Source organism: Symphalangus syndactylus, chromosome 6 (assembly GCF_028878055.3).
Source record: "Symphalangus syndactylus isolate Jambi chromosome 6, NHGRI_mSymSyn1-v2.1_pri, whole genome shotgun sequence".
Classification (NCBI taxonomy): domain Eukaryota; kingdom Metazoa; phylum Chordata; class Mammalia; order Primates; family Hylobatidae; genus Symphalangus; species Symphalangus syndactylus.
Genome location: NC_072428.2, coordinates 108,543,713 through 108,556,185, shown reverse-complemented (window position 1 = coordinate 108,556,185; position 12,473 = coordinate 108,543,713).

Below are 12,473 nucleotides of genomic sequence, written 5' to 3'. Positions count from 1 at the left end.
CCACAGAACACTTTCCAGATGGTCTTTTGGGAGTCTAACATAAATTTTTCATGAAAAAAAAAATTTGCTCTGTCATCAATCAACTAATCCTGACTACAGTAAGTGCATTCTTCCCATCTCAATTGTTTTATTAATTATTTGCTGCCATGTCCCCAGATTATTTTAGTAGATGTTGTTTTTCAAAGTTGACATGATTTGTGATTGAAAAAGGCAGTTTATAATATTCTATAGCCAATGGATTAAAACACCTATTGCCTTTGGGGGCATGCAGTGTCCCCAGATCCATATATCAGAAGAATAAATGAATGACTGTAAGAAAGGAGAAGTAATATATCTAAAAATGCTGATGCTTTAAAAATAAAATCCTTCTTTAGGCATGGTGGCTCACAGCTGCAAATCCCAGCACTTTGGGATACTGAAGCAGGAAAATTGCTTGAGCCCAGGAGTTCAGGATCAGCCTGGACAACATAGTGGGACCTCATCTCTAAAAAATAATAATAAAATTAGCCGGCTGTGGTGGCACACACCTATAATTCCAGCTACTCACAAATGCTGAGGTGGGAGGATCACTTGGGCCCGGGGGTCAAGGCTGCAATGAGCCATGATCACACCACTGCGCTATAGCCTTGGTGATAGAGTAAGACCTTCTCAAAAATTAATTAATTAATTAAAATAATCCTTATACTAATCTATAATGCAAAGCATACAATGGCACAGTTGGCTGGTGGAGAGGAGGTCATTTGAAGTGATCTGGGTCAAGCATAAGCCTGCCTTTACCTAGTATTTTGTGATTAGGAACTCAGCAAGTTTAATCATTACTTTCAGGTAGCTGTTAGAAAGCTGAGTTTTCTAAAGTGTGAAGAAAGCACGTCTTCAAGAAGATGAGTAAAAACCAATGTACCCAGAGAAACTGAGAGGAGTGAGCCATTGAGGAAACTCTTCTAGAATTTGGAGTTTCTTGTTCCACTATTACTGAGGCCTTGGATTTCAGTATCATGCAACTGACATTTTAAGGGGATCATCCACCACGTAAGACCTAATTGCTAGAAATTTTTAAAGATATCTAGCTAACGGGCTTAAACCCTAATTCCACTATTTGTGAACAATTCAGAAAACCTCCCAAGATTTCCGTTAATCACTCAAGGTTCAACACATGGAGGGCAGGCCATCAGAGTGGCTTCAACTTATTCTCACGTTCATCTCTGGTGCCTTAATTCTGTTGATAATTCTATTTTATTTTTATTTTATATATATATATTTTTTTTTTTTTTTGAGATGAAGTCTCATTCTGTCACCAGGCTGGAGTGCAGTCGCGCAATCTCGGCTCACTGCAACCTCCACCTCCCGGGTTCAAGCAATTCCCCTGCCTCAGCCTCTGGGTAGCTAGGACTACAGGCATGCGTCACCACACTCAGCCATTTTTTTGTATTTTAGTAGAGATGGGGTTTCACCATGTTGGCCAGGTTGGTCTTGATCTCCTGACCTCGTGATCTGCCCGCCTCAGCCTCCCAAATTGCTGGGATTACAGGCGTGAGCCACCACACCCGGCCGATATTTCTAACTAATGATGTCCTTCTCTGATTTGTATCAGTCCAATCATGGAATTCAGCTTCAATCTCTTTCCATAATTATTTCAAACAATTAAGCAAACTTCACAACTATAAGAAAATACTCTGACTCCAAAACTAGGTATTTGTGTGTATGACAGATTCTACTGAAGATTTAAAGGAGTCACAATAGGATTTACAATAAAGAAATAGAAACAACATAATTTTTATTATTAAACTTCTGGTAACCCCATTCCAGGATTTTTTGCACTGACCCTGTGGCCCCCACTTAGAATTGCAACTTCCCCCATACTGCTGACTCGTTATCTTCCTCTATCCCATCTCCCTCTATCCCATCTCCCTCTTTCATCTTCTTTCCAAAAGAACTATAAATTATCCTCAGAACAGTGCTTTGAAATTCAGCTCAAAGCCCAGACTTGCATTTTCAAATCCATCAAAGAACTCTGTAGAAAAGAAATTAATTCAACAGTGTTCACTCTTTTAGACAATGGTTACTTTAAATAGCAATTTTTTCCACCATCACTTCTATAATAAATTTGTCTTTTTGTTTATGCTAGGTCAACCTTGAGAGTTTCAAACACACAAATAAAGGCATAGTGCATTGAAAAAGACCAATGTGGATTAGTAAAATATATTATTTACATAACTTTTAAGTGAAAATATTTTCAAGTATATGTTGCACACCTGGTCGGGGGAGCAAATTGGTAGTAACATGACTGTTCTATACAATATTTTTATTAAATATTTTTATCTTCAAGAATATAGGGCACTTTCAACCAGAGGAACACATGGTTGGCAAGCAGAAGTCTTGGGGGAAATGCTTTAATTAACAAGGATAATAAATGTTGAAGTAAATGGAAGTGATATAATTAAATGCTGTGCTTCTAGAAGCCTTTAAAAGTTAGATTTTCTGCAACATTTGTATTAGTCTGTTCACATACTGCTATAACGAACTATCTAAGACTGGGTAATTTATGAAGAAAAAAGGCTTAATTGACTCACAGTTCTGTACAGTAAGCATGTTGTACAGGAAGCACGGCTGCAAGTCCTCAGGAAACTTACAGTCATGGAGAAAGGCACAGAGGAAGCAAGCACATCTTACCATGGCATTGCAGTAGAGAGAGAGAGAGCAAAGGAGGAAGTATACACACTTTCAAACAACCAGATCTTGTGAGAACTCATTCACTATCACGAGAACAGCAAAGGAAAAGTCCACCCCCATAATTCAACTGCCTCCCACCAAGCCCTCTCCTGACATGTGAGGATTACAATTTGAGATGAGATTTGAATAGGTATACACAGCCAAATGGGGTAAATCAATTTTTTCATAAAGGGTAAATTAAAAAGTGAAATTTAACAGTCCAGTCCTAAATTACCACATTGCCTGAACTACAGTGATCTGGACAGAAAAACATATTCTAGGTGTCTAATTATGAGTATTTCTCCATGGAGACTTCCTCAAATAAGTAATGTATTTCTCATTTGAAATGTCTATTGTGTTTTTATTTAAAAATACTTAAAATGCTTAATTAATATCTCCTATGTAAGATGTGTTAACATCATTCAATCCTTTTATTTGAAACTCTGCATTCTCCCTGAAATCAAGGATTAAATGCATGAAAAGGCAAATAAGAGGCTAGAGGAGAACACATACACCTAAAATCAGTAACATAATGACTTAATCAGTACAAATGGGAATGTATTTTCTTTTAAGGCCCTTTCTCTTGCAGTGTAGCATTGCCAGGTAACTGCCATATGTGTCTATCTTTACCTAGAAGAGGCAAAGAGCACTTTCAGCAAGGGCAACATTTGAAGCTTCCAGTTCTAGATTTACTGTCACAAGCAGAAACAGATTCAAAAATCAACGTAAAGAGTAATACTTTATAGGAGCTTTGGCAGAAATGATGATGTTGCCTACAGATCCTCTTTTTAGAAGAGACTCACTGCTCAGCTGTGGAGAGTGTGGTCAGCTGATAACCTCAGCTGTTAGTTCCTTCAAGGTCTGACTTAGCTCCTGAGCCAAGTTTAATCACTTACGTTGGCTCCCAGCCAAAGACTGATTAAAGCTAAGTAAAATGGACTGTAACCAACTCAGCTTTTCTCTAACATAAATCTTTCCTCCAGAGCTCCCTACCAGGCTGGCAGAGACATTCTTAGTGTTGGGTACTACTTTGCTTGCCTCTTTCTTACTTCCTTTTTCTTTCATGGGTTTACCCTCCAGGATACTTTTTGCATTCCCAACTTTGTTGCAGTATCTGATTTCCAGATAACTTAGCGGGCACAATTTTACCAGGAATGGCCCCAGAAGACAGGCATTAAGATGGGATATGGGACTGTCACTCACTCCTCAGCTAGCAATGTAGACTTCATCCTGAGTGGCAAGTGGAGCATGGACAACCAATTGTTAAAACGTTCGCCAGTGGCCACCTGGGAGACTATGCTGGGGGAGGGCTCTTCCCTGAATACAGTGAGGATTCAGCCATTTGAACTGTAAAGGGGAATTGGTAAATAGAACCATAATGGAATTAAATTATTTTTACTAAGTTCATTGCTTCCCTAAAGATGGATCCAAAAGGCTGAGAGAAATTAACCAACAATTAAAAGCTAAGTGTGAGAGCAAGAGAATTTGTTTGGTAGCTAACTAGAAGCTCACTTCTCCTAAAATGGGCAAGCAGAAAAAAATCAAGTTCAAGACGAGTACTTAACAGTCAGAGATGCTAAACTTCAAAGGCAGTTAAATGTTCAAGGCAGGGCTCTCATGCCAAAGTCAGGTCCATAGTCAAGTAATACTGGGATACTGTCGCGTGGTAGAGGGACATGGGTAACCCAGTTGATGCTGACTCCTCACCATCCTTTGAATCCTCTCGACGTACAGAATGGTCTCACTCTTCCCCACTAAGAACTAGCACTCATCCTATGTGTAAAGACTATACAGAAATTTCTCCCATCCTTCCACACTAAACAATGTATTTTCTCAGAAGCTTCCCCAGTCTCCTCACCTGGCCATCAGACCCATAGCCAAGGTTAATGCATCTAAGAAGTGTGGGGGCTAATGAAGGAGGACATAAACTATACCCAAAAAGGAGATAAGGCATGCAGCAGGCAAATACAGAGGAGCCCAGGAAGTGCTTGTGAAACTGGATCCTGAATGTACTCAAAGAAGTAGGACTATAAACTGTATAAGGAGGAATTTATTGACTTGGAGACACCCTCACTAAATATAGGATTGAATATCCTCACACAAAAAGGAGATGATATTAATACAAATTTGTTGCTTGGATTTCCATTAGAAGCCTGGAAGAAGTCATGACCCAGGGTGAGTGAGATTGAAGTGCCTGAGTTGTTGTGGTGGATGCTAAATGAAGGGATTAAACGGCTCAGGGATTTAGGACTCCTTGAGTCATTATTGATATGGTTTGGCTCTGTGTCCCCACCCAAATCTCATCTTGTAGCTCCCATAATTCCCAGGGAATTATGTTGTGGAAAGGACCCGGTGGGAGATGATTGAATTACGGGAGCAGGTCTTTCCCATGCTGTTCCCGTGACAGTGAATGTGTCTCACGAGATCTGATGGTTTTAAAAATGGGAGTTCCCCTGCACAAGCTCTCTTTTTGCCTGCTGCCATCCCACCCACATAAGACATGACTTGCTCTTCTTTGCCTTCTTCCATGATTGTGAGGCCTTCCCAGTCATGTGGAACTGTAAGTCCAAAAACATCTTTCTTTTGTAAATAACCAAGTCTCGGGTATGGCTTTATCAGCAGCATGAAAATGTTATGTGAGGCCACAAGATTCTCCAAAAAAAAAAATATATTTTTCTTGAGAAGGCCTAGAAGACACACTGTTTACCAGGATTATAAGAAATGTGCAGGCCCGAGCATCATTAGCATCACTAAAATGGTCAGAGATGGCTCTGTTGTATGGGCCAAGGCTGATGGTAGAGGCTATCACAGAAACTCGCTTGCTGATAGCAAAGGTAGGAAGCAACAAAAGCAAGGTGGTGTGGCTGAACTAGCAGAAGTCAGGGTTTTATAATTATTTTAACAAGCAACAAAATCAGAGGGCCATAGAGCATTATGAAGATGGTAAATAGAATATGGCACCTCCAAGGACAAAATAGGCAGGCAGTCATCAAGGTGCTGCTTAACATAATATCAAAAGTGAGCAAGATAGAAAGTAGAACAGTGATTACCAGTGGCTGCAGGGAGGAAAGGGAATGAGGAGTTAATGTTTCGTGGGTACAGAGTTTCAGTATGAGATGACGAAAAAGTTCTGGAGATGGATATGATGTTGGTGGCAAAAACAGTGTGAATGTACTTAATGCCAGAGAATTGTACACTTAAAAATGATTAAAATAGTAAATTTTATGTTATTTATATTTTGCTACAATAAGTAACATAAAAACAAGTGAGCAAGAATGAATGAGCAAAAGGCTAAAAGTGGTCACCTCAATAAAATGTCATAACAAAGAAACAAACTTGCCAGTTTCTTTGTCTGAGTCAGGTTTCAGGACCAGAACCTATTGACTAAAAGGTCAATAGATTCACTAAAGATGTGAACACATCTCCAGAGGAAGATCCTGCCACGTGATGACGAATACACAGTGTAATGATCCTCTATCTTCCTCAAACAGACCTGTGGCTATTTACCCAAGGAACTGTGCACCTGGAACTGTCCAGATGTTTTGAAAACGCAGGGTTCATGATGTTGATACCTGAAGACATGAAGTGTCATTGTAACCTCCACATTAGTGTGGGAGCATGTAAGAAAAAGGTAATAAATAGAGTACTAAGCTAAGTCTGGCTTACCTTATATTAACCAGGTCTGTACACTCACCCAATGGCAATACCCTTAGCCCCTAAATGTATAGTTGAGATTGACATACTTGTCAATTAAGGAAACCCCAGCACCAGGTACTTGATCTATGAAGTAAGAGCAATAACAGTGGAGGCATTATGTGTATGTTTTTGAATGTATATATATATATATATGTATCGAACTATTCTCCATAAGCATGTACAACTGCAATATGGTAATTAAAAAAATAAATTTAAGAAAACAGACCATGTATAGAGAAGCTTGATAGGTCTGCTAAAAGCTTTCACCTCTGCATATTGGGTCTCATGTACCTGAATAACCAGTTATTGGGGAAAAAGATAGTGGGGACAGCCGAGTGGAAGCCTATGATACAGGCTCCAACTCTCAGCGAAGATAAGAAATCAAAACCAGTATTATATTCTGGGATGAATTATGGAGACTAGTGCCACTTTTAAAAGTTTATCAAATGTATAAGTGGTGGTTCATACAATATACCATTTAATTCACCAGTATGGCCCCCACAATAGCTAGACGGATCCTCGAGAATGACTATAGGATATCTCCAGTTCAAATAGCATCCTTATCACAGCTGTCTTGCCAGGTGTGAAGTTCCACTAGAGCGGATTAATTTTGATTCAGGTACATGAAATGTAGGCATTGATTTTGCAAATTTTGTTCTGTCCTATCCAGTCAGAAAAGAGGAACAGAAACCAAATTCACATGCAACAGACAACAATATACACATACTGTTTTGGTTCAGGACTAGGCTAACTCTCCTACATTTCATCATAATATAATCTCAAGAGAGCTGGGCTATCTGAACATCCCATGTAATATCACACTGATTATTTCAACATAAAATGACTGGGTAAGGTGAGCAACTGTTGGCTAGAACCCTGGAAGATGTGATGAAACACACATGCTACAGAGACTGGAAAATGGAAGTTTTGAAGATTCAGGGAACTGCCTCTTCTTTAAAGGGGTCCAGTGGTCATGGGCACTGAGACATTGGTTCTCCAAAGTAAGGGACAGATTGGTGCATTTTGCATACTTTAGTACAAAGAAGGATTCACAGTGTCTGGTTCTTTGGGTTTTGGAGGGAACACATTCATTCCATACTTAAGAATAGTTTTGGGACCTTATGTTAGATGACAAAAAGCAGTATCAGTTTTGAGTGGGGCCTAGAACAGCTCTGCAATTATCTGCTCAGTATTCCCCTCTCCGGTACTCTGTCTTCCAAACTTTAGCCACCTTGGCCTCCCCACACTGTCTGCTCCATCTCCTCAATTGGTGTCTGCCAGGCTTTGCCTGGGTTGCCCCTTGCTTTACTACAGCTTGAAAACTCCCTCAAGGCCATATGATTCATCTTGCTTGCTGCTGTTACTTTAGGATCACTGTCCTTGTGTGTGTGTATGATAGTACAGTGGCACAATCATGGCTCACTGAAGCCTCCACCTCCTGGGCTCAGACCATCCTCCTGCCTCAGCCTCCCTAGTAGCTGGGACTACAGGCACAAGCCACCACACCCAGCTAATATTATTTTTATAGAAACGAGGGTCTCACTATGCTGCCCAGGCTGGTATTGAACTCCTGGGCTCAGGCAATCATCCCACCTCAGCCTTCCAGAGTGCTGGGATTACAGGTGTGAATCACTGTGCCCAGCCATTTTATATTTTGTTTGTTATTTTTGGTGACCCAGTAAATCCAGCCCCTGTTAGTTCATCTTGATCAGAAGCAGATGTCTTCTCATGTCTTTAGAAATACCAATTTCTCATTAAGATGGAACTTGTAGATTTTCTGTTATCTCTTTATTCAAGTATCTCTCTAAATATTACTTCCTGTTTACATTGTCCAATTAAAAGTCTCTCCAAGCATAGAGAGATAGTTTCATGATTCCCTATATTCAGACTGTCCTCTTTAAATATTAACTGGATTTTGAGGCTTTACTGCCCAATGCCCATGGGTGGAATAGGAAAGGTTACTTGTGGAATTATTTGCAGTGAGCCTATCTTATTTTAAAGACAGGAAAGGTATTTCCCCAAAAGAATATTTATAAATATGTTCTCTAAGCCAGAGTAGTAATAATTCCAAAGCTTCTGGCTCAGTGTAAAAATCAAATATGAAAATCCATGATAACTTTTGAGACCTTTCCTGTAGGACTTAATTTAAGCTTTTTAATAAATCTGGATTTAACCAACTACCATTTAGGTTTAATTCAATTAAATAACTGTGTATGTATACTTTATTATGTAGAAAGACCCACAGTGCCATGAGAAAGAGTGGGCAGAACCAACCCTTGATGTGCTGACATCATTACTATAGGGTAACTTAAGACAACTTCTATACAACATAGCATGGTAAATCAATAAATGATGATTCCAATAAACTGTCACTGAGGATTAAATTAGTTCTCATGAAGAGTTGTAAAATTCTAAACGTGCCTTGTAGAGTTTCAGTTAGAGATAACAGGACAAAGCTGTCAAGAAAGTGGAACCAAAATTAACAAAGATTCAAATGTGAGAATATGTTTGAGGAATTTAGAGGAAGATGGATACAGATAATTCAAGCTGGCTAGAGTGTAGCCTAAATGAATGGAAGTAAACTGGAAAAATGGAAGACAAATACTCTTTGTTGAAGGCTTTTATTATAAAGCAGAGGAGTTTCTACCTAATCACAGGAAGGAGATTCTGAAAGATTTTGAACTTGAGAATAACTATCAGCAAAATTTTTAAAAACTACAGAGGGGTGAGCATAAAATAATAACTTACAGAATTGAGACATTAAAAGGATATGTAAGAGATATAAAAAGCAGAAAAATGAGGACAAAGCACAGATTTTTTTACAGAACATTTTACATAATATGCTGCTTTTAAAAAGTAAATAAAATTCTAAGGTACAAGAAAGAGCCTCATTATAGGAAAAATATGTGAAGGAAGGGTAAGATTGGTAGCTGATCTCTGAGTGCTCTCAGTTACAGAAAAAATCGTAAATCTTTAGAATACAAAATACAAATGTTTAATACTCTTAAAATTGCTCAACTTCAGAAACAAAATAATAAATAGGAGAACTTTCAAACGTCAAAATATGACAAGACTGAAAATTTTCAGTGATGCACTTGGGCGATATATACCAAGAGGATTAAATTGTTCAAATCCATTGTCCTAGTAATTTCCCTTCAAAGAATCTCTTCTAATGAAATAAAAAGTCAGAAAAATGCCTATGTGAAGGCAATAAATGTTTTATTATTTGAATGCTTAAAGCACTAACAATAGTTTTAATTTCTCAAGCATATGAAAATGATACTTTAAACCATGAATAAACTCATTCTTAACCTTTACCCCTAAGCCCCAGGGAATTCATCCTCACAGTCCCACGCATGTAACCATATTTCAATAAGTTTTATAATCTATACCACTCACATGCTACAATGGGAGGATAGTCCCTTTCCACCAGATTACATGATTTGAAACATAAAGACTCTAGCACCACAGAGATATCAACACAAATAGATATATGAGACATACAGAAGAGAAAATGACATAGAAGAAAAAAGGGATGAATACAAAAGTATGATTATAAGGAAGGCTTCTTTGGTAATAAGTGAAAAAAACCTGCAAATTAAGATCTGCCCATGTGATTTCAACAGGCTTCTGCTTTAAGAAAGGTGAAGACAATACAAAAATAAATTATATGCGAACTAACCTCAAAAAGGGTGCTAACAAAAGCACAAAAAAAGCATCTGTGAAAATCTGTTGATTATATATACTAATTGCTGGTACATATTTAATGTACTAACAACTAGTACATGTAGTCAACAACTAGCAAGTTCCACAGAACACGTCAACGTCACTACACTCTACTCATAACCTCCCATCCACAAACAAATCATATGGCATCTGTTTAAAAAAATCAAACAGCAATGTTTTAAGCAATTTTTTTGCAATTACTTTAAAGATTCTTTCATATTATGCTTTGCCTAGTAATACTACATGAATCAACTTTAAATGAATTGCCATATGTTATAAAGTCACTGACTTACAGTTTAGTACTACATTTGGCATGCAACTCAAATTTATGTCTATATATGGGAAAATAAACTTCTTTACAAACTATTTTTTGAGGTATAGGTACTGAATAAAATTTGGTAGAAAAAAGTGTTCTTTTCTTTCTTTTAGAATAACAGATAGAATTTTGAGTTTATTTAGTATTTGTAGTATCAAAGAGCCCCATTAGCCTATCTACAACTTAAGTTGCAGTCTCTATTATATTACTTAAGTTAGTTAAGAAGAAAAATCAATATTTACTGTTGAATTTACTACTAGAAGCATTATTTGGATTAATATTCCATATGTAATACTGTCTGTATTAGGAAAAATAAACATAAACATATATATATATATATATATATATATATATATATATATATTGTGTGTGTGTGTGTGTGTGTGTATAGAAATTTTAAAACACTGCTCTCTAATTATAGATCTAAAACTAGAAGGATCTTTAGGACATTATCTTAGTTCAGAATTTGTTTTCAGGCCAGGAGACAAGTGACTGTTTCAGAGCCACAAAGCTAGAAAGCACACAGGAAAATTTGAGGTTGTTTCTTTTTCCCTAATACAACACTATTTCTACTACATCATGATATCTTCCAGAAGTCAGAAGAGACTTAATATTAGCTTGTTTAGTTTCATTGAATAGATATTTTACATTTTTTAATAGAAATTCAATAAATTAGGTCTAGAAAGAGAGAAGATAATGATCTTAGTATTTATTATTTTTATTATAATTTCTTCCATTATAAAAACATGTTCATGCTCTCAAAAGACATTTGTGGCAATACATAATATATTTATTTTAAAGATAGCACATGGAAATGTATTCAGTGGAAACTATGGGTAAACACTATACTACACATTGACTATATTTACTAGCAGTTAGTGTACATAGTTAACATTAGTACAGCTCAGAGGAGATATTCTCCAAAACTGCATTATCAATAATGCCAGCTAATGCTAATAATTAGGCACTAGAGAAGAAGTTTGGATTAAATAACTGAATTTACAGATACCATTTACCAATGCTGTTTCGTTCTATTAGCAGTTCTGATACTGAATTTCAAATGTGACATCCAGAAAACAATGAAAGTAGATATATAAGGATATTTTTCATCAAGGCATTATCTTAGTTGGTGTACGATGAATATAGCTTATTTCTACATATTTAATACATTTTCATTTATATTATTTCTAAAGTGTCAAAACCAACCCAATATAATTTTTGAATTTCAGATGTCCATCATATTAATACATTTGAAGTGTTCATTGTGGTTTTCATTTTTTTTATTTAGCCATTTGGAGATATTTATTTTGCTATGCCTTATTTATTTTTATATGCCTTAATATTCTATTCTGAACTAATCATAGCAGTGTGTATATATTCATGTATATATACAGTGTGTTATTAGTAAAGCTTGTATAAAACTTTATCATGTCTTCCCAAGTATTTATCCTACTACATTGTTGATGAACAAGCATTGTTAACTATTTTAAACTATTTCAAGAAATTCTCTAAATCTAAAGTATCTTGTCAACTGATTTTAAAAATTACAAATACATTTAATGTGTATCACCATTGATGTTTGTTTTTAAACTGAAGTCACTAATTTGTAATCATGTTTAATCTAATGAATTTTAGATTATCCCAAGCACTTACTTTTCCTTCTTACAAAATAGCAATATAATTCAATAGAGAACAGCATAGAACAAGTCCTGGATTCTTTCATAGACCCCTGTGGGAGAGATATTTCTTTTTCTCAAATTAATAATTCCCAGAAATTGGTGCTCTCAAGAAGTGCTTCCGTTTATGTAGATGTTTAACAGTACAGATATCCCTCTTCAAATGCATATATAAAAAGATAAAAAGGCCGGGCGCGGTGACTCACGTCTGTAATCCCAGCACTTAGGGAGGCCGAGGCCGGCGGATCACGAGGTCAGGAGATCGAGACCATCCTGGCTAACACCGTGAAACCCCGTCTCTACTAAAAATACAAAAAATTAGCCGGGCGTGGCGGCGGGCGCCTGTAGTC